The following is a 27724-nucleotide window of genomic DNA, read 5'->3' as shown; positions in this document are numbered from 1 at the left end:
CAAACCTTTCAAGGTCCTGCCAACATCTCAGCACCTCTGGAGGAAGTGAGTTATCCGTATTATTTTTTATTTGTATATTGACCTATTTCTATATTTTTTACACAAATAAATATTGTTTTTTACATATACACAGGCTAGGAGAAGTATTCTAGGTTTGTCATCCATTTACTCGAAAACTATTGGACATATCGATTTCCTGTAAGAACCATGATGAAGATCAGTGAATTCTACGTAAGTATAGGACATAACAATGTAATATCTCTGATGAAAAGTCGTTGTTACGTAGGCGGGAATATGAAGGTTATTGTGCACACATTACTAAACTGCAGCACGGCCATGAGTACCCAGTAGTATTTTGCGATTTACTCGGAAACTATGAGGCCTATCAAGAATCGGTATGGACCATGAGAAAGCTCATGAAATTCTACACAAGATTATGAAATAAAATCATACTTCTGTGGGAAAATTTTTGTTGAAAAGCTCCCTGCACATTCTTTTTTTTTTTTTTTTTTCTAAAAATGGCTTTCAGTTTTTGGCTATTTTCTCGAAAACTGCAAATCATATCGTAACCGGACTTTCCCATTAGAAAGCTGATGAAATTCTCTATCAAAACTTCTAATAACATTTTTCTGTATGACGGAAAACATTTGAACTAGGATGTTGGGAAGTAAAATAGATGTTCGGAAATGTTTATTAATGGTGGCCAAATGTACTTTTATTTGTATTTTTCTGTATTTTTCTTTTTCCCTTATCGGCTAGAACAAACATCGGCGAATAAGATATGTTGGTTTCATGGCAATATATTAAGGCTTGGGTGGCGAAAATAAGGTGAGAATATGTGTTTTCAGCTGTGTGCGGGCGAGCCGACGGGGAGGGGGGTGGAGTAAAATCGTGTTGGCAAAACTTATTAAACTTATGTGCGCACGAGAGGGTATATATATATATATATATATATATATATATTATGTACTGGGCTACAATTGATTTTAAGTTGATAATTCTGTATGGCCCTCGAATGATGTTAGAAATATCCTAATGGCCCTTAACCCCTTAACCGCGGGCTTGTTTTGCTTTGACTTGCGGCTCCCGCGGGCATATTCGCGCTCCAACAGACTCTCTGAAAATATTTGCCAAAAATCAGTTATTAGTCCTAGAATATTAAAATCATATATGCTTATGGCACATACCTTCAGCTTTCTCCTGGGGTGTTTGTTGAGCCTTCGTCAAGTACCGTAGGACTTGTGGAGACCTCTGAAGTTAGGTAACGAAGTCTCAACTTTACACTTCCCGACAACCCGTATTATGATTACCACAGCCTGATATTATCACTAGAAATACTATTCTATGATTCTCAAATAGTTTGGAATCCATACTCCAAAAAAAAAAACACACACTGTGAAAGCAATGAAAATTACGAGCGCTTATGACCTTTCCACTTGCGATCGTTCGCTGCTGGTGTTCTGTCATTTATTATTCATAAAAACACTCACAGTTTATATTTCCATTACTATATAACACTTATATATATCTACAGTCTTTATCCATAAGTTTCCTTCAGTAATAGTAGTTTATTGTCACTGTACACATTCAATTTCTTTCAGTAAAATATGTAGCATTCACTTTCTCGTCCTGTATACTAGCGTTGAGAGTGAATGTCACTTTCACCTTCACTCTCATAACTCATAGTATTCATACATGCTAGAGTGAAACTTTCACTTTTATTACTCCTAGTATATATACTCGTATTCTTATAATACTACTCATTTACATTTCTATTTACGTTCTCTATTTTATTTACAGTATTTTACATTTCTGTTTTATTTACACTGCATTAAGCACTGTCACTTGCAGTAACTTAAAAAACTATTTTCCACTGTTCACTTATATTTACATTCATTGCTTTCACTTGCTGTTTACACATTATTTACACATTATCTACAATTCCACTTGCACTGTTTTACTCACCAGAAATATCGTAGTCACTCTCTATCAATTGTCAGACCTTTACCTCTTTCAACACGAGGTTTAGTAGGGGGTAGAGGTCACAGGGCCCTTTGCATGGGGCTAAAAAGAGGCGGAAGTTAGCAGGCGTGAATCCAACGTCCTTTCACCTTGAAAGACGACAGTAAACTGATACTGGTGGGCCGGGGTGGCCTACCTAGAGAGAAAGCATTACTGCCAACGTCAGCCTCGTGAGAGCTGCTAATATATAGCTATAAAATGATTGGCAGGAAATCTAGACAATACATTATAAATTAGGTAGTTCTAGGTGAATGTAAATATCACTTACGCTTCTCCCTTCCCTCCTTATATATATTTTTATTACGAGAATAGATTATACGGCATATTTCAAGGGGAAATAAACAGCGAAAATTAGCGAACGAGTGCACGTAAGGTGTTGGCAGGTGATAATTAGCAAATTCCAGGTGTATGCCACTCTTACTTACCTTATTTCTTTTTGGTATATATTATTTGGTATAAGATTAGGGCATAGGGCTTATTTCAATGGATGAAATCAGTGGAAAATTCCAGGGAAGATTTACTAAGAGTAGAATACAGTGTGGTGGCCTGCAATAATTAGGTAGTTCCAGGTGAATGTAAATATCACTTAGGCTTCTCCCTTCCTTTCTTATATATATTTTTATTACGATAATAGATTATACAGCATATATCAAGGGGAAATAAACAGCAAAAATTAGTGATCGAGTAAACGTGAGGTGTTGTCAGGTGATAATTAGGCAATTCCAGGTGTATGGCACTCTCACTTATCTTATTTCTTTTTTGTATATATTATTTGGTATAAGAGTAGGACATAGGGCTTATTTCAATGGATGAAATCAGTGGAAAATTCCAGGGAAGATTTACTTAGCATAGCACGGCTGGGCAGGCGAGAGGAGAGGGTAATGGAGGGGAGGTAGGGAGGCGAGTCAAGAACAGGGAGAAATGGCTAAATTGTCAACAATGGATGGGAGTACAGATGAGATTAGGAGTGCTGACTAGTGTTGGACATTGGCAGTACTGATAGATGATACAAGCCATCACTCGAAAGTCCCGGGCGAATTCAAAATAACACAGAATCACAAAAGTGACGCCCCGCGGTATGATCCCTTGCTCCCAAGCGTCACGAAAATGACGCCCCACGGTTAAGTGGTTAATAGTACCCTCTTATATTCTTACTCCTTCCAGTCGTTGTTATTTACCCTAAGATAGAATTCTCTTCATGTAGCGGTTAGTGAAGGCCGTAGTGTCTCAATTTATCTACCTTCAGGTGATTCTAAACTTTGTAAAAAAATATATACTCAACGAAAGGACAATGAAGGCTATAACCTACTTTTACATATACTCTTGAAACATCCATACGATTATATTTAACCTTGGACGGAGGTGTTGTGCTGAATAGGATACTGAGGAGCAGGTTGAATGTATATATATATATATATATATATATATATATATATATATATATATATATATATATATATATATATATATATATATATATATATATATATATATATATATTTTTTTTTTTTTTTTTCAGACAGTTATATTTAAATTTGGGCAAAGTTTCTTCTAATGAACTAGTCCGAAATAAACTTTATGAACCTCCAGTACAAAATGTCTTCCTAAAAATCGTTAGATGTTGGCAAGAATGTGCCGAAAAAAACAGCCAACATATTTGAAAAGGCAATTACAGATGCTCTCACTGCCTTACATCTTAATGAAACAGAAGTTTGTCGTTACACTGGGCGGTTGTGGTAGTTACTGGGTTCTTTAACACAACGGTAAAACGTTTGTGTTATGTAAGGGGAAGATGGGGCATTATCAGGTGTGGCAGTGTAATGTGTGATGTGCCACTGTGCCACTTGTGATCGTGTGAGATTGTGTGTAGTGTGGCATTAGGCTTTGTGATATATATTGTAGTGTGCTGTGACAATGTAAGATATAATGTGTGGCACTGTACAGTTTAATTTTGTGTGTGTGTGTGTGTGTGTGTGTGTGCACTTGCACGCTTCATGTGGCAGTAAGCCTTAGTGTGAAGAGGGGGTAGTGCGATTGGTAACTGCAGTAATTTCATATTCGCTAGTAAATTTTTGCTGTGTTTGTCCATTCTCCTCTTAACAACGCCAAACTATTTTCTGTTTGATTTATGGGAGACTTTTGATTTAACATTAATTTACCCCTTCACTACTGGAATTCCCACATAATTTGATAAAACCATCAAGTGGCAGCAAGAAAAAATCGTAATGCTGAAGCGGCTAAAGAAAATAATTTCTCACCAATTCAGAGTACGATCTCTTCTCTTTAGAATTTATATAGAATGATAACAGTTAAACACCTTCATCCAATTGACGTTTATTTCTGTTATTCCTTTTACCGCTGACTATCCTCAAACAGATTAGGACAGAGCGTTTAAGCTGGAGATATTACATACAGCCTTTATTCATCCTTGTGTCACTAGAAATCCACCTAATATTGAAATGGATAATTTTGAGGCAGCAAGTATAAAAAAAAAAAGTCGTGGGATTGAAGAGGATAACTAAAACAGCTGGCAAAGGTACCAGTATGTCATCCCACATCCAATATCCCAGACCATGTATTCTGTTGGTCTGAGGCGAGCGCATTGTGTCATGGCCCCGTTCGGTTCGTTCGGTGCCCATTCTGAAGTCATTACAGGCCGATGGTCCAGCCACACTCTATTTCTGATTCCCACCCACACCTCTGAGGAGGAAAAAAAGAAATATACAGTACATAGATAGATAGATAGATAGACACGGATAGATAGATAGATTGATACTCAGATAGATATAGACATAGATAGATAGACGGATAGATATAGATAGATAGATAGGTAGAGATAGATTAATTAATTAGTTTATTTATTTATAAATCTATCTAAATCTCTCTATCTAAATCTGTCTATCTATCTAATCTAATCTATCTATCTCTCTCTCTCTATATATATAAAATTTATGATGATATTTTTCATAATCAAAGGGTTAAAAATCATCTCTAGTTACACATCCAATACAATTATATCTTCATTTACTCTATTCTGATTATCAGTAGGTGTAGTTTGGAAAATGTCTAAATTAATGAATGGGATATATATATATATATATATATATATATATATATATATATATATATATATATATATATATATATATATATATATATATATATATATATATATATTATGAAAGAGGTAAAAATTCGAGTCAAGGAGAGGGTGACATAACCTTGATCCTGACTGTTAAATTGTGGACATCAGGACGTCTTGGATATTGAGAATGAACATGGATAAAGACAAACTGATGCTGGTTTAGTGAGATGGGGGCTTGCCAAGTGATGTGACAATGACTGGTGAGATTCTGATTGGTGAGGAAGTTGTAGTACCCTCGTGTAATGACAGAGAAGAGAGGTCAATATTCAAAGGAAACACAAAAACTATCTCAAGGAAGGTAAGTGGATGGTTCTATGGAATGCTTGATATGGAACATAAGTCGTGAGTAGGAAGAGTGAAAATGAAGTTGGTGAGGAATATGTGTGGAGTGCGTAGAGTGGGCATAAGGAACAGTTTTACTCATAACAAATATTAAGTAAAAAAGTCTATAGACACCAGAGTTGATGAGAATGTGGTTAGATGATATGGTCATGAAGTGGGAATGAGTGTGAACGGAATGGTGATGAACGGATCTCTGAGCGAGTCTCAAAGCAAGGGGCAGGCATGGAAGGCCAATATGTTGTATAGATATGGTAAGGAATATGTGATAAACTAAGGCATGGCGGGTGGTGAGGCTGCTGAACTGACAGTGGCGAAAGTGTACAGGAAGAATTTTTGTATGGAGTGTAGTCCCTCGTTTTAGCACTCTAGTTTTTCCAGGTGAAAAAATAACTGTTGGGCAGACCTAGGCTGATGGAAGATAGAACGAAAGTGTGGATTCTTATGCTGGTGGGGTGGAGTCAGAATTCAATGTATTAACGAAACCTAGTCTAACTTAACCTCCTTAATGAACCAGCCTTAATTTATCCATTATAAGTAATATTAAAACACACCCAACTTCCTTATCCCAATTTACTAACATTCACTTTTGCTTCCACAAACCATTCTCCGTTATGCACTCGTCCACTATCTTCTTCATCTGCTTCCTCTCCCAGCCTAAGTAATCCATCCTTTGCCATACACTCTTCTACTCAAACCTCTCAAAATCGGGAAAATTTCAGTAAGTTATTGGAACTTAACAACTCTGTTCAAGGGAGAAGATTTTTGAGAGCTTTAAAGTGCTTTTTAGCAATAACTTTCATGATTGTTACAACGTTACTATTATGTTCAAACTGATGGAAAAGGAATTAGTCACCGGACACTAGTTCGTAATGGTCCAAATGAGTGTTAATTCCCGACCTCATTCTTGATCTTAATCCTACTGTTAAGTTCCTTTCATCTCAATACATAACTAGAAGGCAGATAGGAAGTGCATATCCCCGTCAACACAAAAATAATTTAAGTTTTATACACGAATCTTCGTCCAGCGGCGTTGGCAGAGGTAATTAATTCTAATATCTTACTTTGCCTGTTACAGAGTCTCAGAGAATGCATTGCTGCACCGACGCCACTGAAAATTATTTATTCTTGCATACGGATCTGGATCTACCTTTTTTTTTTTTTTTTTTTCAAAATTTTCCTGAACCAGTAGCTGTCAGTCAATCAGATTTTATTGTAATTCGATAAAAAGGTGTTGGAGTATTTTTATGAACAAACAAACAAATACAGGTAGATATACACCCTCCGTCCAAGTACGCTGGAGGGATCAACCACTCTCACCAAACCTGCACCTCCTTCACTCAGTCCAAACACATTGCACTTGGTCTTCCTGTCTTTGGCTGTAAATGTGAACTTACGTTCGTTTATTGACTGGCCGAGGAGATAGGCCTGGATGGTGGCAAAGTCTGGATTGTAGGCCAAATCAGCACCAGAAGCCAATGACATGCACGCTGCTCTGGCATCATCCCAGTTTGACGATTGCCTTTGCAGGCTGTAGCAGCCGCCCATGAACCTCTCGAATGGAGCCATGCATGGATCAGCTGATGAAAAAATAAAATGACACGATCTGCTAAGGGTGTACTCAGGGATCAGATAGTAGACAATCATATAGGGGCCAGCTCTTACAGAATTATGAAGAAATTAGCAAACCAGTGACATCAGCACATGTATTAAGGCATTAAACACAATACCAGCAATAATAATGACATTACTGCAATCATACCAAGATATTATAAAATTATTTTAGATGACCTAAACACATTGCTAGAATAAAATGACTAAGAAAATAATATTTTGTGCAACGAAAGATAATAAGCAAACTAATTATTGGAAAGTCTACAATACTAACCTCATTTATATATATATATATATATATATATATATATTGTATCTCTCTCTCTCTCTCTCTCTCTCTCTCTCTCTATTTATATATATATATATATATATATATATATATATATATATATATATATATATGAGAGGTGTGAATGAGGAAAGCAAGAGGGTGGAAGTGGTGAATGTGTTCAAGAGTGCAAGATATGCTGTGATGGCATTGTGTGAAACGAAGATGAAAGGGTGCAAAGTGGAGGAGTGGAAGGGTGTGAAATGTGTAAGATCGGGAATGAATGGGAGAGGAAGATGTAAGGAAGGAGTTGCTTTGTTGATGAATAAGGTATGGCAGTGTGGAATGAGAGACTACAAATGTGTCAGCTCGAGATGTATGTATGTCAAGTTCAAGTTTGGGAAGGTGAAAGTGGCAGTGATTGTAGCGTATGCACCGTGTGAGGACGGGGGAGAGAGAGAGAGAGAGAGAGAGAGAGAAAGAGGTTTTGGGATGAGCTGGGTGAAGTAGTGGGAGAAATGCCCAGAACTATAAAGTGATCGTGTTGGGGGATATGAACGGAAGAGTGGGCACTGGTCCAGAGGATGACATAATGGGTTGTTATGGAGTACCATGGAAAATGATAATGGGAATCGACTATAGGATATGTGTCAGGAGAGGAGGTTGTGCATTTGTAATTTGTATTTCAAACAGAAAGATGCACATAAATATACATGGTATAGAGGAAACGGTGATCGTGTTGAAAGAAGCCTGATTGATTACGTGCTCGTAGAGAGGTCGATGACGGGAATGGTTGCTGATACGAGGGCTGTGAGAGTACGATGTGGAGGTCTGTCAGATCAAGCTGAGAGGAGAAAGGTGGATCAAGAGAGAGAAGAGCATTCAGGGAAAAAGACTGAAAGTTGAGAAGCTGAGGATCAAAGAAGTGGCAGATGATTACAGGACCAAAGTAGAGGATGAGTTAGATTCAGTGAACTGGAATGAATTGGCTCTGAACAGCCAGTGGAATGCATATAGGGATTGTATAGTTAGGAATGCTAAAGAGGTGTGTGGTGTGGCAAGAGTATCAACAAAATAGAAGGGTATGGCATGATGGGATGAGGAGGTTAAGAAAGCGGTGGAGGAAAAGAGGAAAAAGTGGCTGAAGTGGTTACAGGATAGGGGTTCAGTTGAAATAAGAACTGAGTATATCGAGAGCAAGAAGCATGTAAAGAGACTAGTGAAGAGGAAAAAGAAGGAGGTAAATGACGATCAGGGAAGAAAAATGAATGCGAACTACTCTGAAAATAGGAAGTTACAAGTGCTCGTTGGTCCTTTGGGCCCCCTGCACTTGCTCCTGTGGAGGGCTCTCGCGTTCATGTGCTGTTCTAGCGTAACGTTGTTATATATATATATATATGCAGAGACTTCACTTCACCGTGAAGATATGTATGGAAACTAACCACAGGAGAAATGAAAGGAGCGACAGTGAGTACTTTCGTATATTACATCTTCAGACAGAGTGAGACAGAAACGTAAAGGGTAGAGGTCATTTATGCACACCCGCAGCAGGTAGTGGCACACAGAACAATGGATGACCTAAATTTTTACCTGCGGATTAACTTAGGGTCACCTGCAGCAGGGAGTGGAACACAACAATGGATGACCTGAATCTAAAAAATGCACGTGACAAAGGAGGAGGGAGTAGGAGGGGAGGAAAGGGGAGTGGGAGGGAGGGGGAAGGGGAGAGGGGAGAGGGAGGAGGGGATAAATACTACTGCTTAACTTAAGACCTAGAGGATTAATGTTTGGTGGGTCCCACACAGGTGTGACTATAGTCGGCCTTGCGCCCGTAAGCGCCTGTGGTGTGGCTCGCACCTGTTTACAATGGTGCCACGTTTCCTCAACTTGCGATGTGAAACGGAAGCTATTTATGTACAAGGCATCACAAATTCGATAAATTCAGATGAATAAAACTTACACTTGTGTATTTTGATGGATGAATCAACAGTAATCTAATTATGCATAAAATATTTATACAGTAACACAGAAACATGGCATACATATTGTACAGTGTTGCTAAAAGAAATAGCAGTCACTTTTAATGTTTTTTAGCGTAGTTTTAGGGTGGTTAATAATATTACAGTTATGGATATAATAGAATGAGCCTGAAAAAAGAAGAAATATGCCAATATACAAAGTAAAAGAAATAATTCATATAATTCTTGTGAGTGGCAGCACTGACAGATAGCTTCCCTAGAGAGAGAGAGAGAGAGAGAGAGAGAGAGAGAGAGAGAGAGGCAGGAGAGGGGCATGCATTGAATGCATTGTCGGCATCACTAAATATAACAAAACCAAATTAACAAATGAAAGCACAATTATAAATAACTTATAAAAGAATCAAAAGTACTCAGGGTGGCTCACATTTCCCGCCATGTGGTAGGTGAATCCAGCCCCTGCCCCTTCCCTCCCTTCTTACTCCCTCCTGGGTGTCTCAGGTCACAGCCCCCTTCACACTTCCCCTCCCCCCTGGACCACCACCCCAACAAACCCACATCCACACTCCCACCCACACCTACACCCACACCCCACTACGTCGGGGTGTATGAATCAGTAACGTAACAAACCTCTCAGCAGACAGTAACTTTGACACTCCATCTACTACTAAATATAACAAAACCAAATTAACAGATGAAAGCACAATTATAAATAACTTATAAAAGAATCAAAAGTACTCAAGGTGGCTCACATTTCCCGCCAGGAGAGAGAGAGAGAGAGAGAGAGAGATAACGGTATAGAAAACGTGGCAACACTGTACACAGGTGCGGACCACACCACAGCCGCAAACGTGCGCGAGTCCTACTATACACCACCAGGAGATGACAGGGAACAATCACTTGTTAGTCTGGGGGATACTGCTTTAAAATTAATTCAGTTAACAATTTATCATACTTAAAATGACCATAGCTCATGTTTACATTCTTAGAAAGAAATGTAATAGAATCTTGTCTAATTTCTGGCACATATGAAAAGAATGTAAATATGAGCTATGGTCATTTTAAGTGTGATAAATTGTTAACTGAATTAATTTTAAAGAAGTATCTGAATTGAAATATCTGTTGTAAAAGGTGCGGAGCTGTTACATCTCCCTACTGGTATATATATATATATATATATATATATATATATTTAAATAAATGCATTTGGCTGAGTAAGTGCAAATAAAAGGTATCTTAATACTTAGGCACTTGTTACATTAGACAATAGTACCATTATAAGTATGTTAGCGGTTTTGTCAGTGGTAAGGTGGCGGAAGTGGGGAGGCAAATGGAACAGTAGCTACAGAGGAGGGGGGGACCCGACAGACGGCCAGGCGAGAAAAACAAGTTGTCTTGTCTCACAAGATATCAGACTTAATTATGGATCACACCTACTCCATTGCTTCGATGCCTCCGCCCATATTATCCGTAAGCATATATATTTATTTATTTATTAGAGATGCAACAACTTTGTACCTTTTACAACAATAAATATTTCAATTCAAATTCAACTTCCTCAAACTTATTGTCCGTTTGGGTGAAGCACAGATACATACTCATTTCATGTCTGTTTGTATAGCACAATGATAATGCAAAACAGCATTTATGAGAATTGGAATATAAGGTACAACCGATTTTTTAAATATGATACTTCAGGTATGAAATTGAAACCAACCAATCATGCGGCAGGAGTGCGCAGGTGCCACATTCACTAAAGTGGATCATCAGCTGGAAATAATCGAGTATAGTTCTCACTGTCGCCTTCGAAGTAGTACCCTTGGGCCTGTGTACAGTGGTCCCAGCATTTTTCCACAAGTCCATGCATCCCTGGAAGGCTTCAGGCATGGTCTTGAACACCTCCTGCAGTTCTGTCTGGATCTCCTCAATCGAGTCAAATCGACGACCTTTCAGTCATAATTTCAGCTTGGGAAACAGGAGAAAGTCGCAGGGGGCAAGGTCAGTCGAATAGGGTGGTTGGGGAATGACTACCGTGTTAGTGGAAGCCAAGAACTGCCGGACAACAACTGATGGGTGCACAGGGTTGTTGTCATGATGCAGAATCCAGTCCTTGTTCTTCCACTGTTCTGGAGGTTTGCGGTGGATGTTCTCCCTCAGACGCTGCAAAACTTCACAGTCGAGCTTTCCACTGACAGATTGACCGGGTGGGACGAATTCCTTGTGATCAATCCCTTGGATATTGAAGAAAACGATCAACATCGACTTGACATTGCTGCACCATTGGTCCGCCATTGCAAAACAGCCAAACCACCTACACTCCACGTTACAATAGTAAGTGTAACTCAACAGCACGTCCACTCACAGACATGGCCAGGGCCACACTGATGCACAAGGGGTGCTGCTGACTCCTCCTAGCAGCAAAAGGCAAAACTGCAAACAGTTGGGTTCCTCTGTTCATATTACTTGAACTTTTGGGTAGTGCCTCATATATATATATATATATATATATATATATATATGGAGCCTCTGTGGTACGGAGGTAAAGTGTGCTTTTTTGTACACTGAAGAACGAGGGTTCGCGCCCCGCCAGGGTAATAAAATTTGGGAGCATTCTTCTGGCCACATACTGCTTGGCGGACATAAGGAGTGCTGTGGCTGAACCATTGTTGCATACTATAAAAAGTATGCTTAAACCCAGTCAGCTTGCACGGGCCAATTACACTTGGTTCATAGACTACACACATCCAAAGCCACTCCAACACTACAAATACACTTACAAGCACTTCTTACCCTACATACTGTACAATCTCTACCAGACAGCCTAAGCCACGTGGTAGAGATACATTGGCTGTATCATCCCCACTTCGGTTGGGATAGGCCGGCCCTGCAGTGGACACTCAAACGGCTGATGAGATGAGATGAGATGAGATACAGTATATATATATATATATATATATATATATATATATATATATATATATATATATATACATATATATATATACACGTCTGACAAAATGCCTCGCGCACTCCTGTACGACAGTCCAATGCTATCACAAACATCGTGGATAGTTCTTCTACGATCCGCAAAGATAGTCTGAAGAACATTTTCGACAGTTTCTGGTGTTGTTGCCATTGACAGTTGTCCAGAATGGACACCGTCTTCAACGGACGTTCGTCCTTCCTTGCACCGCTTGTACCAGAAAAATGTTCTGCTTTGGGAGATGCCATTGACACCAAAGGCTTGCTGAAGCAACCGGTGAGTTTCTGCAGCCGTCTTGTTCATCCTTAAGCAGAACATGGTTAAGGTTCTTTGTTCCGTGAGGTCCGCCATTGCAAAACTGCCAAACCACCTACATACCACATTACAATGGTAAGCATAACTCAATAACACATCTGCTAACAGACACGGCAGGAGTCACAGTGACGCCCAAGAGGTGCTGCTGACTCCTAGTGTCAAAAGGTAAAACTGCGAACAGTTGGATTCCTCTCTTCAAATTACTGGAACTTTTGGGTAGAATCTCGTGTGTGTGTGTATATATGTATATATATATATATATATATATATATATATATATATATATATATATATATATATTAATTTTCCCATTATCCAGTGTAATACAGCTAAAGGCATGTCCGGAAAGTGGGTTCGTCTGGATAGTGGGACCCTGCCTCCTGGACTGGTACTTCTGGACCCTAACCCAGCCTATCTCAGAAAACACCTACATAACTCCCTACTGGACACCCATAACACCTATTTAAGGCCCTATTCACAGAAATAAGGGACATAAAAGAGTAAAATAAATGCAAATGAACCAGAGAATGAGGATTTAGAGGTGAGTATGGAAAATATTTAGCAGTCCGTGGCCATCGCAATGAATAACCCGCCTCATCTTAGACTCCGACAGCAATAAGGTGCACCTGAAGCACCTACAGTAATCCAGTGTTGCACTGCACTTAATCATTTGCACTCTGAATTCTAATTTCTTAACACTGTGCATTCTTTTCTCACTTGCGCTCTACTGTACTTGACTCTCACCACTGATGGACTCTGCACTTAAACATTTACACTTTGATTTCTAATTTCTTAACACTGGGCTTTCTTTTCTCACTTGCGCTCTACTGTACTTTACATTAAACAGTGTTGCACTCTGCACGTAAGTCTTTGCACTCTGAATTCTAATTTCTTAACACTGTGCATTATGTTCTTTACACTGCACAATGCTGTAATTTCCCGTGTGGTCTAGTGGCGAGTTTTTGCTATTTATTCACTGTCAGAGTCCGAAAGTATGTGTTGCAGGTGGCCTAGGGGTGCGTCGCTGGGACGTGGTGATGGTCTACCCTCTGCAGACGACTCTGAAGACAGGCACAAACTCATGTCCAGTGCGATTCCACCGTGGCTGGTGTGCTGGGCTGTGGCTCAGAGGTGGAAGGTCTGTCTTGGGGAGACAGTGGTGTGGAGCCAGGGCTGGGCACGGCAAGGGTCACAGGCCTGAAGAAACTGTCAATGGTTGATTGACGTACAGAACGGCGATTCTGGGGATTGATGATGTGCTGCTTGAAAGTGCACACTTCCTCCACAAGTCCCAAGGGCCTCATCTCCCTGTCGCAATCCGGGTGTTCTAGGTAGTCAAGAACGAACTCGACGTGCTTCCGGAGTGTGCTCAGCTTGGGGATGGCTGGAGTAGTGGCATGCTGAGAAGAGTCTGGATCATTGTCGCTGTCCTCATTGGAATCTTCAACGAAGATGCTATCTCAATATCAGACATGATCTGATACCCAGGAACACCTTCGTTGTCATCCAGCCACTCACGCACTTCATCCACATCAACAATGTCGCCAGCCGCACAAAGACAGGCATGGAAGTCATCCACGTCAAAACCTAGAAAGTCGTGCAACACATCGGCTCCCAGAAGCAGACGAGACCAACCATTTTCCAGAGTCTTGACAGAAACTTCCCTCCATGCACTGGCCCAGTTGTAGATGGCAGACTTGATGTTGTGGCGGCAAAGGTTTTCCAAAGTCCACTGGCCTCACGTGTCTCGTCCCTCCCTGCACTCATCCTCGTCTTCGAGAACAACCATCACCTCATGCAGGAACTTCTGATGGTACAGCCTCTTTGTTGCCACGATCACTCCTTGGTCAATTGGTTGGATGAGAGCAGTCGTGTTAAGTGGCAAAAACATGCACCTAATGCGGCCATTCTCAGCCATCAACTCCTTGTCAGACTGATGCGCAGGTGCATTGTCCAGAAGAAGGAGGGTCTTTACCTGGACGTGTGGCATTCCCAGTGTGTTCTTCAGGTAATGGATGACCTTCTTGATGAAGTGACGGTGAAACCAGTCTTTGAAGATCTTGGTTGTGAACCAAGCCTTCACAGAATGATACCAAACGACAGGAAGGACATCCATCACCTCACAAAGACACCGAGGCTGCTTTGCACGGCCAACAATAACGGGCTTGAGCTGGAGCATGCTGTTAGCATTGGCACAATGCAAAGCAGATATCCGTTGCTTGCAAAGCTTGCGGCCAGGTACATGCTTCTCTGTCTCCTCAGCTACAGTGTTTGTTGGCATTGAGCAATAGAACAGACCAGTTTTGTCTGCGCTGTAGACTTGACTGAGAGTGAAGCCCTCACTGTCAATCAAGCCCTTCACCTTCTGTCAAAACTCCTCTACTCCCTCCTCGTTGGCATCCAAAGCTTTGCCATGAGCCTTACAATTGGTAAGGCCATGATGTACCTTGAAAGCGAAGAGCCAACCCTCGGATGCTTTGAAGTCTGGGGTGTCGTGTAACCTTGTGAACTTCTCAACAGCAGCCCTCAGCTCCGTACCATGTACCAGCACAACCAGTGCACAATACTGACGATACCAAATCAGCGTGGAGGGGTTGATTTCTGCAAACCGAGGAGTGAACATAACCTTCCTCTCCATGTTGCATTTGGTCTTCGATGCGAAGTCAGCCATGTACTGGGTAAGCATGTCCCAGGATCTCTTGATATCAAACAATGTAGAGCGAGCCAGGTTGAATTCATGGAAGAGGCGTGACATTGACCATCCTGCGTCCACCTTGTCCAATATCTCCCTCTTCTTCTCCAGAGTCAAAACCACTCGTTTCCTCTTCTCAGGTGGCGGGGCTATCATCACACACACAAGGAAGAGGCAACCAAGGAACAGCAGGGCCTGTAGCAGGTAGGGCATCACCACAAATGCGAGCACGTGGGCAGCCATGGTGACGAGCGTGCACTCACGACGATGAATGGGTGGGAAAAGGTGAGGAGGCAGCGTTGCCCTGGCAGACGTTGGCAGAACTATGCGGCAAATGACAGGTGGCCAGCGCTGTGCACCAAGTTCAAATTACAAGTGAAAAATAAAATCAGACTTTAAAAAATATTTTATGTTTCTGGGGCAATTTGGGGGTTACAAAATCCCTGGCCCAAAATGTCCAGGTAGTGGGGAGTCTGGATAGTGGGAGTCTGGATACTAAAGGGATTACTTTATGTTGTTACCTATAAACTCGGTTCCCTTAGGGTCTGCCCCCACATATAATACATATTTTGAATCAGCATGATCCAGGTAGTGTTTTGGTATGTAATTTATTAGGATTAATTGTGTGTTGAAAAGTCACATTAGGTATATTGGCCAAAGGCCCAAGCAGCCATCCGCAGGAGCTAGACGGAAAAGTCCACTCAGAGGGTGGACCTTTTCGGCTAGTGTATATATATATATATATATATATATATATACATATATATATATATATATATATAATTAGGACAGTAGATGATGGAGCAGCCCCAATGAGAGAGGGCAGCATTTGGAAACTCCCTGTACTGTTGTTTGCAGATGGTACTGTATTGTTAAGTGAGATGAGGAGGAACTGCTAGGTGACTGAGTTTGGGAGGGTGTATAAGAAATGTAATATAAAAGAGACAGAGGTAGAAGGGAGCCAGTAGGAGGAGGAGAGCTAATGAGACGAAGCCTTTGACTCCACCTAATTGAGAAGAGCTGTATGTGGGGAGCCTCCCCACACATGAGAGTTGTACTTTACACCGGGAGGAATAAAACTCGTGCAAAAAATCCTTTGTGCAGGGTTAAAGAAGGCACGGAGTTGGCTTAGCACACCTAATCTCTTAGAAACAGATTTTACCAGTCAGGTAATATGATAAATCCAAGGCAAATCCCGAGAGAACGAAACCCCAGGTATATTTAAAGATATTGTAGGACTGAGTTAGATATTGTAAAAAAAAATTAGAATATCCCTGCTTATGATTTTGTTGGGTTGAAAGATGTAAGAACGAGTTTTTAATGCATTAAAAGCAACATGATAGCTTTAACCCGCCCCGTCCCGACGACGTATGGGTACGTCACCACGATTTGCATTTGCCAGTCCCGGCGACGTACCAGTACGTCGTGCAATTGCAAGGTACCTAATTTGCACAATTTTCAATTTTCGCACGTGATTTTTCGTATGTATACACGGGACACCTTCCTCTATTCCTGTACAAGATACCAAGCAGGGACAATGCCTTACACTGCATAACCTCCCCCCTCCCCCCCTCACGCCATTGTCTTGGCAAAGGACCTGTTACCAGTGACCTGGCTAGTAAAGTTATTCAGGGCCAGAGTGATTCCCCAATCGATGACAATGTGGAGGACAATGTTTACATAGCATTAGAAGAAGAAACAGCCAGAAATAATGATCAGGTAGTGTGGCAAAAATAGGTCAGGTATGGTGATTAGTTAGTGAGTGAAACAATGCTTATAATGCCTTTATTACTGCTTGAAAACCAATATACTGTCATACTACATATACATTCGTACCAAGTAAATAAATAAATACCGTTTATGAGTTGATAAAATAGTTACCCTCCCATAGAACTCGTTTTCTTTGGTGCCAGCATGTTAGAAAACCCACTCAGGTAAGGAGGAACTCCTACCTGGATTGGGCACTTTAAACCTCAGGTGAGCGATTTCTCTATGAATTTTCGATGTTTCTCACCAAAAGCGAAGGTTTTAGCCAAAAAAAAAAAAATCGAAAATACCTCGGGACTGGGGGATGTCGGAGGTGCGGAAAACCTCGGGACGTGACGGGTTAACCCCATCAGAGATATGTGCTAGTCAGACATTAGGTGTGCCGTGGCCTCATCCCCTGTTTGTTGAAGTAACTGCTGAGACAGATGCTGCAGGAAGCAAATGGAAAGATGGAGGGTGGAGTCATCAGTGTATGAGTGGATAAGGTTAGATGTACTGTTAGGTCACTGATGAATAGAAGGAAGAGAGTTAGTGAAAGGACAGCACCCTGAACAACACCACTATCAATAGTTCTACGGGAAGAACAGTGGCTGTCTACAACAGCGGCTATAGAACGACCAGAAAGGAAGCTATAGATGAAGGCACAGATAGAGGGATAAAACCGTAAAAGGGCAGTTTGGAAATTAAAGAATCATGCCAGACTCGATCGAAAGCCTTTGTGGAGTGCAATGGCAAAGCTTTCGCCATATTCCCAAAAGCAGGATGAACAGGAGTCTGAGAGGTAGGTGACAAGATCGCCAGTGCTAAGGACAATCAGAAGGAAGGTTGCGAGAGGAAAGATGTTTTAAATTATTTTTTGTTAAGAACTGACTCGAAAACTTTTGAAATACAGGATGTTAAAGCAGTTGGGTGCTGGCTAGAGGGCTGGGAAGTCATGTTTTTTGGGGAGACACCCTGAATGAGAAGAAATTTCCAGCAAGAAGGAGAGGTACATGTTGACAGAGAGAGGCAGGGGATAATCACTGAAGCACAGTTCTTGAAGACAACAGGAGGGACCCCATCACGACCATATGCCTTTTTAGTATTAAGGCCAGTGATGGCAGAAAGATTCATTAATTGAAGACATTTTAATGTCGTTCTTGTGGATGTCAGAGGAGGGAAGTGATGGAGGAACAGTGGAAATGGAGGAGAAAGTCTGAGTGAAGAGTTCTGCTTTAACAGTAGAAGTACTAGCTCCAGAGCTTTAGAGTGGAAAAGAGGAGGCAAGGATGATGAGGTATAGTTATGAGAATAATTTTGGGCATGGTGCAAGAAGGAGCAGAAAAAGTAATTGAGTTGGAGAATTCAGAGCATTCAGTACGAATTAAATGATTTTTAGAAGAGCAGAGTACAGACTTAGCTTTATTCGGGGAAGAAACATAAAAGAGATGAGATTCACGGGTGGGCTGACTCTGGTGTTTTTAGTGGGCCTTCTCCTTGTTATGGATAGCATTAGAACAAGCGTGATTAAACTTTTGTTGTTGTTTTTTCAATAGTCTCAAGATATGAGAAAGGAATGTATGCTTACATGCACGAGAGAATAGCCTAAGTAATGAGCAAAGCATTCCAAGATGGCTCTCGGCTATGTAAGTAATAATCTTTCCAGGAAAAATAAAAATAAGTACTGCCAGAGGGCCTTCCAATCAGCAGCTCCAAAGTGCCACAGCTGCTGCTTATTAGGAGTGTCCATAGGCCTTACTGGAGCGATTGGACAGGTTAAGTTGATAAAGTTGTGACAAGAGGTGCCCAGTGGAGAGAAAAGTGAATTAGATGTAAGGAAGAGGTCAAGTATGCTGGAACTCTCTCCAAGGCAGTCGGGGATATGGGTTGGGTGCTGTACAAGCTACTCTAGGTCGTAATGGATAGAAATTATTTAGGCTTGTTCACCAGGGGGATCAGTGAAAGAAGAGGAGAGCCAAAAGTGGTGGTTAACGAAGAGGTGGTGATTAACATTGAAATCACCTAGAATGGAGATTTCAGATAAGGATAAGTTGATAGGATGTATTCCACCATAGAAGTTAGACAGTCGAAGAATTTTTCATAGTCAGCAGAATTAGGGGATAAGTAAACAGCACAGATATATTTAGTCAGAGAATGCCAGGATAGCCGAAGCCAGAGAGAAGGGAATTTAGAAGGTTCAAGTTAAGGAACATGAAAGCAAAATATGTTGTTGTGTACTCGTATTTATACACAACAGCCACACACAGCTGAGTCTCAGTGAGGAAGAGAAACTGAGGTTCAGAGGAGGAGAGGTGGTGTTGAACAGGGAAAAAGTTAGAGGAAAGGCCGCAAATGCCGCAGAAATGAAGTGATTCAGACAGTGGTACCAGGCATCTCGCTTGGTCGTCAATGAGAGAGGGGCAGATGGTGGGAGCTTTGATGATCTTCCCTCCCCCCCCTGGGGATTCCGGAGCTTGGTGATGGGAAGCTATTTGTGTGTGTGTGTGTATGTGTGTGTGTGTGTGTAGAATTTTGAACAGGAAGTGCAACTGTAATGTGCATGTAGTTTGATGTTGACAATTACCTGAATTTGTAGAGCATGCTCGCTTATTTTCTGTGTTACTGAAACACTGATAAAGTTCAGCAAAGGGGAATGATCAGAAGTTAGTCCTGAGGGCTGATGAAACGGGAGCTCCAGCTCATATTCAGTACAAGATTATATTTATGTACCTTTGCTGTCTCATTTAATTTTTCAAGGCAATATTCTGCACCTTGCACACATTAATGCTTTCCAAACCTACTGGTACAGATGAATTGTTTAATATGCAGCTCATACTCCTCCCTCTCCCATAATGATACTTTTTCGCCCACTCCAAAGCATTGAACAAGAGTAGGTAACAGGTGCCTTTTTTCCAGTGGGGAGGATATTGAAGAGAAGGATATAGAAGTGAAGGAATTATAGTCCTTCCAATATATGGAGATCGTTTGAGCGTTGTCCCTCACGGGAATTCCCCTTCGCACGACTCTGCCGAATCCGTACCAAAACACACCTCTCTTTCTCATGTCAGCTTTTTACTACTTCTAAATGAAATTTATTAACAGTACATGTATACATAATTCTCTATTAAAGCTATATAGTGTAAGAAAATGCCTATTGTTTTTAATAATAACAATGACTTTTTATAAATACCTCAACACTTGGCAATACTGCTTTCCAATGCTGTCACGCTTGTAGGTGAGTCAGTGAGGGTAGGTCAGGTGTCAATCCATAGGTCACTTTCTCTGACCGCCATTAACCCGTCACGTCCCGAGCCTTTCCGCACCTATGACATCCCCCAGTCCCGAGCCTTTTTGGAAAAATTTTTTTTCTTATAAAACTTCCGCTTAGGCCGAGAAACGATGGAAAATCATGAAGAAAGTGGTCTCTGCGGTCTATAAGTGGTCTATACAGGTGCGGTTTCCCCCCGCAGGTATCGTATTCTGTAATGGGCTGGATATGCGTTAACGTTTTCTATGGTAAGGAATAATGGGACAAACAACACACAACACCTCTACAATAACAGTAACAATATAATGGATTTCAGACACATATATAGGAAAAATAAGCATTGTACCATCGCGCGAGAATAGCGAGTTAGGTCCGAGTCGTAACATGCTATATGCTAATTTTCTGGTATGAGTCTACCTATCATTTTTTCTACTTGTATACTTCTGTTTCAATGACAGTTTACCAATTACAACTGTTTGTAAGTGATTTCAGATGTTTTCATTCATTATGATGACATGCAGCATAAGTTTAGCGCACATCAGCTTAGTAAGCGCACTCGCTATGACTCGTATTTCAACATACCAAATTGTTTTATCACTTTCCAGTTATTTTCCCATTTACATAGAACCTTTCCCCCACCACTGTGAAGGTTTTCAATTATTTTCATTCATTACGAGGGCATTTAGCGATATGCTAGCGCCTATTCACGTAGCAACCACGATCTCAAACACTCGTGTTTCAACATCTACTTTATTTATTCACTCCAATTATATTTTCCCACTTACATTACACACGTTTACACCCCTCCAATGCACTGTACATACTTACTGCCATTATTTATTCAAGTGAGCGTGAGAATATCGCCTGAAAATACCCTCGCAAGGAATGTTACGTCATACATAATACTCACACACTTATATACTAATTCACTCACACACTTATATACTAATTCACTCACACACTGATATACTAATTATTCGCTTTATCACTTGCTGACTTTTATTTTGACTAATACGTGCCTTATTCATTCGACTAAGCGTCAGGAAATCTTATCTTTATAGACACGCTATGAATATTTGACTTAGAATATACATCATCATATACAATAATTTGAACTTATATTATACCCGTAAGAATGTCACATAATAGAAAATATATAATAAGGGGCCGTATTTATTGCACTGAGCGACAGAATATCGCATCAAACAACCCTCTCTATGTAAGTTTCAACTTCGAGCAGATTTATATACTTACACCCAATGTTTTCACTTATGTTCTACCCGTAGGCACTTTATACTAATATTTGGCGATCCACATGACTGATATTTTCACAGAGCGTCTGTCTGTCGCATTTACCTCATAATTTCAGCGTCCTTTCGCATTCACACCATGCTAAAATTGCAGCAACGTGTGATATTCACTAAAACATGGGTGAATACACAGACCCACGTCACACTGCACGCACTCATAGCGGGTGTCCTTCCTCTGTGTCGTGAGTCTCACCTGGGAATTACTGCACACGTGACACCTGCGCTGGGGCCTAGGTCTGTTGGGCTGGGGAGGGATAGGAGTGGGGAAATGGCGGCCGGATATTCTCTGGGGAGTCTGGGTAATAGGGGCAGTGCGGGGGCGCTGTTGGGGCCTTTCAACAGCATACTTAGCAAAGATTTTTCGTGTGAGCTCCCTCACAAACCCTTCAAAGGTTTCCTGAACTCCTGTGGTCATGGCGTGAAGGTGGTGGCAATTCAGAGCAGTGATATCTAGCAAGTGAAAGAACAGTTTTTTATACCACTTCATCGTGGTCCTGGCACACTCTACCGTCGATATCATGGAGTCAGACTGATCCACGAGGCGCATGTTTATATTGTAATCCATTACACACTCAGGTTTCCAAACACGACGCCTGCTCTCGCTATGGTAATCAACAGAATCAGTACGGTGCATCAAGGGGCGGTGAACCGTGGACAAGAGGCTTACTTCTCTGTTGTGGTTCCACATTGTTGCAAGGATGTTGTTTGCTTTGAAGAAGACAACCTAACTCCTTGCAAGTTTCCGCCCTACCTTGACCATGTGACGCCGGTTCACCTTTACGGTTCCACAGACTCCCGTTTCATGTCTGTGAAGATAACGAGCGAGAAGAGGGCTAGTGTACCAGTTGTCGAGGTAGAGAACGTGACCACGATGAAGGTAGCCTTGTATCATCGTCTTTACCACTGCTCCCGAAAGTCCTATACTTCGATCTTCTATTATGTCTGTCTGTGCACCGGTGTACAAGACTGTGTCTTGCACGTATCCAGTCCTACAGTCACACATAACAAAGATCTTGAACCCAAAACGGTGCCTTTTGCTGGGTATATACTGTCTGAATGAAATATTGCCTCTCCACAACACGAGACTCTCGTCTATGACGAGATCTCTATAGGGATAGAATGAGGATCGAAAGGTTTGCCTGAGGTGATCAAAGACCAGCCTAATTCGCCTCATTTTGTCAGTGTTGTTTGCATTTGCAGGGTCATTAGCATCATAAAAATGGAGGCGACTTAGAATTTGTTGAAACCGATTACGGCTCATCACTTGACCAAATATGGGGGTAAACATAACAGGGTCCCTAGTCCAGTAAGCAGGAATTCTATTCTTTCTTATAGTACCCATCAAAAGGACAAGGGCAAAAAATAAGAACATTTCTGGAATGGAGACAGGGTAATCACAAATCATAGAATGCCTACTCCTTGTTCCCAATCTTTCACTTTCTAGGCGCTGGGCGCTTGCAAACAGGTTTGTTTGAAAAACGATCTGATCGACGAAGGCCTCACTGAAAAACAGGTGGAAAAAATCCAACCTGCTTGAATTGCAGTGAATACCTGGTGCAATGCAGCCAGATCGCCCTTGCTCAGTGAAGGGGTGAATGAGGGGAGAAAAATCACTCCCATCCTCCCAATCCCACGACACAAATCCTTCGTCCCCATCACCCCCTTCGTCTGGGTGGGGAGGAGATCCTGGTTGGGGAGGTTGGGGAGAAGGAGTATGGAGGGCTTCCCCACTGTCACTCCTCTTCCCTCTGCCTTTACCCTTTGCCTTTCCCTTACCCTTACGGCCTTGAGGAACATTAGGGGACTGTGGGGATGAAATAGGGGAATATTGGGGAGCAGAAGACGTGCTGGGGAATGGTTCCTCCCCACCTTCCCCCTCCATTACCACACCACGTGCTCTTTCACGCAACCTTGCTCGACCACGTGTTAGGGGATATTGGGGAGCATAAGACGTGCTTTGGAGTGGTTCCTCCCCACCTTCCCCCTCCCTCACAACCCCACGTGATACTGAACGCACCCGCACTGGCCCACGTGATCCACTCTGCCGCCTCACACTGCGTAGAGAGAGCAATGACTCACCCACGTCACTCTCACTTTCCCTAATCCCAGGAATTTCCATTTCACTCCCCACTCCCTCCACTTCACTTCCTACCTCCCCAAACAGAATGCTAGGCCCATACCTGCTTAGACGACGTGGTGTGCGCTCTGGGCCACGATGGGTAATCACCTCCCGTCCATACCACGTGGCAGCACGTCCCACGGCTCCGACCTCGTCCTTGTCCTCGTCCTCGACCTCGAATTCTGCTTCCAAGGCACGCTGGGGATAGGGATATGACATACCACATGCCTTCTTTGCCTCCTGCCCCTCTCTAGCAGCACAGTAAGTCACGTACTGCTGCTTCCTTGGTGACGGAACTTCCTCGTCACTGCTGGTGGTTTCTTCCTCCTCTGGCTGCACATAATCCTTGTCCATCTCCTCGTCATCCAGTGGGGAATCACTGTCGCCGGTAAAGGTGTCCAGGGCGACTTGAATTTCGCTCTCTGAGAGACCTCTCTTAGCCATGTCTGAGCAGGACCATGGCTACCAGGTGAGTGGACGAGTGGCGGGCTAGTGCGGGTCGCGCGGGGTCGCCGAGTGTCCCCGCCTGGTGGCAGGTAGGGGAAGGTCAGGCGAGGGTACGTACCGCAAATCAAGCGCGAAATTTGAAAATTGTCGAAATTATGCACATTGCAATTGCACGACGTATTGGTACATCGCCGGGACTGGCAAATGCAAATCGTTGCAACGTACCCATACGTCGTCGGGACGGGGCGGGTTAAAAGATAAGCTCCTACCCCTACTACTCGCCCTCGTCTGCTCCACAGTCGAGAAAAAGAACTTATTTACAGCGTAAATAAGTATTTTTTAGAAAAGAAGGCAAACAGAGGACCTATAATTCATAAAACCGTATAGACTTTACAGAAATATATCTCCACAAAATGTTGATTTTATATGCAGAGAGAGAGAGAGAGAGAGAGAGAGAGAGAGAGAGAGAGAGAGAGAGAGAGAGAGAGAGAGAGAGACAGACAGACAGACAGAGTTAGGAGGTTTTTCCTCAATTTCTAATAATTCATAAAACCGTATAGACTTTATAGAAATGAATCTCCATATAATGTTGAGTTTCTATGTGGAGAGAGAGAGAGAGAGAGAGGTAGTTTGTCTCTAATCCGATAATTGGCCCAGTAGAAACTGTGGGAACGTCGAACATAGGGAATTTCTGTGAGGGACAACGTCCAAACGATCTCGATATTTTGGAAGGACTATAATTCCTATAGAATCAGTTTTCAGACAACCAAAAGGATAATGGAGTGGCTAGAAAAATACTTATTTTGCATGGTGGCAAACTTCCACAAGGAGAAGCCATTAAGAAGGATGGTATCCCTAGAGTCACCCGTGCTGGGGTACTGATCAAAGCCAGAAGTGATAGACTTCCACCAGTACCAGGATTTAGATGCACTGGCATCTTCAGTGGGTGCTCCCCCCCCCCCTCCTCAGCGGGAAAGTGGCTTGTGGTTACCGTCAATGGCAGTATTCACGGCCATTGTTTTACATAGGAATGTTAAACTTTGCAAAGTGGTTCTCCTCCACTAAGAGCAGGTATTATGTAGGATAGGGTCCATAATAATCGGCACGAAGGGAGAGGGTGGCTCCCTCAGTTTACAGTCAATGCTGGGAAGGGCCGGTTTTTAGAGCTAAGAAAACGAAGTCTTGGACAGAAGAAGACCTCCATCTGGAGCATGGGGCATGCTTTCCAGTGAACATCATATTTTTTGCTTTAAGTAGGTTCATAACATTTTGTGGATCGATGAACTGTCAACTAGTCGTGATAGAACCCAGACCAGCTATTAGTCATGATGTGACAGCCTTGAGTCCTCTGCTGTGGAGTGGGGCTGAACGGTTTTTGATATGTTTGTTTCCAGTGTGCACAAGTAAAAGAATTGCTAATGACAAATAGAATGATAAATGGTTCATGGACACAATGCTGGGGACAAATTTTTCCAACAGATTTCAAAGAACCATAGGCATTTCTGACAACTGGTGCTAAGTTATGTAAATATTTATGAACGAGGTGATACCCCAAAGTTCCCGAAAATTAAAAACAGCCCAGAAACCGGTTGTCATATGGTGTGTGGATGCTAGGTGTCAGTGCACACACTCTTTGTTTGTGTGTCAAATGGCATTGTGCAGGGTGGATGCATTTGCTGCATGTGTGTGTTTTTTTTATCATTGTGTTTTAGTTAATTTGGAAATTATGTGATCTAAAAAATGAAGCATGTGAAAGAGCAATGTGTGTGCATCAAGTTTTGTGTGAAACTCTGGTAGAATGCGGCAGAAACTCATTAAATGTAAAAATGTAAAAACAAGCCTTTAGTGACAATGCTTTGGAAGTTACATAAACCTACAAATGAATTAAGCACTTTAAAAACGGATGAGAGTTAACAGGTGACGATGCACGCTCTGGTCTCCCTTCCACCAGTTCATCTCCTGACAATGCAACCAAAGTTCGTGCAACCGTATTCAAAGATCACAGGAGGACAATCCACGATGTTTGTGACACTGTTAGCTTAATGGATGGACCTTGCCAACTCATTTTGTCCGGCCACATGGGACAAAAACATCCAGACAAGCAGTGGACAAACAAATGGGTGCTTTATCATGACAATGCACCTACACACACACCGCCCTTGTTGTTCAATAGTTATTGACATCTAGAATCATGCAAGTTGTCCTCCACCCTCCATGTTCACCAGATTTGGCTAACTAATATTTTTTCCTCTTTCAGAATATGTATGTCCAGCTGAATGAACTAATGTTTGACACCATGAGACCAAGAGAAAATCACGGAAGGTCCTGAACAAGCTGATGCTCAAGGACTTCCAGAACGCGTTCAGATCGTGGGAGAAGCTCTAGGATCGATGTCTGCACGTCCAAGGGGACTACTTGGAAGGGGATGGTGGTAATTAGGATTTGATATATATATATATTTTTTCATTAGTCCAATTTCGGGAATTTTTCGATCGCACCTCGTACTGATGCATGTAACTGCCAGTCAGTCTGTCTGTGCAGTATGTATGTAGGTATGTAATAAGACTCTGAACTCTAAGAAATAATTTTTAACTACTTTTAGAGGCAAATGTTGTTAATCCAATAACTGTCATTCCAGTTTTGTAAAGAATCCTGTCCTCATAGGGTGTGTTTTGATAATGTTCCTGTGACAGCTTTGTTAGTGAAATGTGGGCAACAACGGTGTGAATAGTTTTGCAATTTCTTGGTTGGTGTATGTGCATGACCATGTACAGTCGTGACCATAAATAATTACCTATCCTCCTGTACTCCGTGTCTCAGACTGGCTCCTTTATGCGCGGCAAGTCACACTGGAGTAAATGAGGCTGAGAGGGAGGGGCCAGAGAGAGAAGGGAAAGTGAGTGGGGGGATGAGCGATGGTGCTTGGGTGGAGTGAGGGAGGGGAGGGCGGATAGCTGGGGGGGGGGGGAGAATGAAATGGGAAGTTGTGGCCACATTATTTGTCTATTTTCTTTCGGGGCATCATATAAAGGAGTTACTATTTGGTAGATAAAGCTGCATTAAATCTTGTATAGCGGCGTCAGATAACAAGCTTTAGATAGGTGGTGATATCAAAAACTGGCTCGTGAGAGAAATATACTGACGTGACAGATCAAACATTAGTGTGGAGCCAGATATTTGTGTTTCTCCGTGTATTCTGACTTCAGACGCAGAATGGAATCTGGATGGCTTTGACTTCCATAATGTTTGTGTAACAAACATCCTCTGCCCTTATATGTAATTGATCTTTGGAACTAAATATTATATGCAACCTTTGACATGGCTGTGTCCACAGTAAATACGATCACCCTTGCGGTCTACATTCTGTCTATACAGTCACCATCATGTCAATTCAGTGATTATTTAATGGCATCTCTATATGAAAAGGCAACTTAAAATAACTGTGCAGAAAAGGTAAGTAAATTTGATGTCTGTGCTCAT

Source organism: Coenobita brevimanus, chromosome 53, assembly GCF_032717465.1.
Source record: "Coenobita brevimanus isolate Jiangsu-jjx chromosome 53, ASM3271746v2, whole genome shotgun sequence".
In the NCBI taxonomy this organism is placed as follows: domain Eukaryota; kingdom Metazoa; phylum Arthropoda; class Malacostraca; order Decapoda; family Coenobitidae; genus Coenobita; species Coenobita brevimanus.
This window is presented reverse-complemented; position numbering follows the sequence as displayed.